We start from the raw sequence: 1,552 nt of genomic DNA, 5'->3' as shown, positions 1-1,552 counted from the left end.
CCTTTGAAGATACCTAAAGATAATTCTTTTGAATTCCTTATCAGAGAGTTACAATGCTGCTTCTTCCTCAGGGATGTGTTCTGGGTCTGTATCCTGTTGACTTGTTTCTACCACTTTATCCTGCTTCTTTGTGTGGACTGTGATGATCTGTTGTTTCTGAGGCATTGTGGCATTGTTGTATTTAGATCTTTGTTAACTGTTTGTGAGGAGCAGTCAAGGGTGATCCCAGCTCTTCTTGGTGGTTTTTTATTGTTGGCCTGTTGGTGGAGAAGGAGGTAGTGGTTCTTGCTCAGTAAGTGAAATTTCAGGAGGTGTGGGTACAGTTGTGTCTTATAGGGACTGCTGTTGTCTTCCACTCAATTAGACACAAATTACAATTGAATAACTTTCAAAAAACTTGTCAGTCTTGTAGGTCCCAATTGTCCTGGGGGTTGCTGGAAAGCAGAATGTGTTCTTAAGCCCCAGGAATCTGCGAGAGTGCTGTCTCTTTAAATATCCAAAATAGTCAAGCCGCTTTTTAAATGTTCAAAATGGTGGCATCCTCCGGACTGGCAAAAGTCCACAGCTCAGCCCACCTTTCTTTTCACCTTCTCCGTTTGTTCCCCAGCCACCGTGCATAGTCTTCCGTGTAGTCCCTGGCTAGCAGGGTGATTTTTAAGTTAATTCTTAAGTCCTACCAGCACTTGGGAATCTCCAAGCTGTCTGTGCTGTCAAAATTGCTCAGGATCGCAGCCAGACTGCATCTCCATATGCCTCCTTTTTGGGTATTTTCATGCAAATTCTTCTGCTAGTTGGGGCTTAGTCCACTTCTATATCCTTCCCTTCAAGGCTCAGGGTTCCAGGAGTATCTTCTGTGTCTGTGTTAATTGGTTTCCATTTTCTTTGTTGAAGAGAGTCTGTGCAGTCTTTCTGCCTAGTCTGCCATCTTGCCGGAACTCTGGCCATTCTCTCTTCCAAGGAACATTCTGGCTGCACTTCTTCCAAGACAGATTTGTTCATTCTTCTGGCAGTCCATTGTACTTTCAGTGTTCTTCGCCAGCACCAAAACTCAAGAGCATCAACTCTTCTTTGGTCTTCCTTATTCATTGTCCAGCTTTCATATGCATATGATGCTACTAAAAATATCACAACTTGAGTTAGGCACACCTTAGTCTTCAAAGAGACATCTTAGTTTTTCAGCACTTTAAAGAGGTCTTTTGCAACAAATTTGCCCAGTGCAATACTATGTCTGATGTCTTGACTGCTGTTTCCTTTGGTGTTAATTATCTATCCAAGTAACATGAAATCTTTGGCAATTTTAATCATTTCTCCATTTATCCTGAAGCTGCTTATTGGTCCAGTTGTGAGGATTTTCATTTTCTTCATGTTGAAGTATAATCCATACTCCAGACTGCAGTCTTTACTCTTCATCAGTAAGTACATCAAGTCATCCTCACTTTCAGCAAGCAAGGTTGTGCTGTCTGCATATCACGGGTTGTTAATGAGTCTTCTTCCAATCCTTATGCCTCCTTCTTCTTCATATAGTCCAGGTTCTCAGATTATTTGCTCAGCA

Source organism: Orycteropus afer, unplaced genomic scaffold, assembly GCF_000298275.1.
Source record: "Orycteropus afer afer isolate SDZICR_OR568_19922 unplaced genomic scaffold, OryAfe1.0 scaffold00085, whole genome shotgun sequence".
Taxonomy (NCBI): domain Eukaryota; kingdom Metazoa; phylum Chordata; class Mammalia; order Tubulidentata; family Orycteropodidae; genus Orycteropus; species Orycteropus afer.
This window is presented reverse-complemented; position numbering follows the sequence as displayed.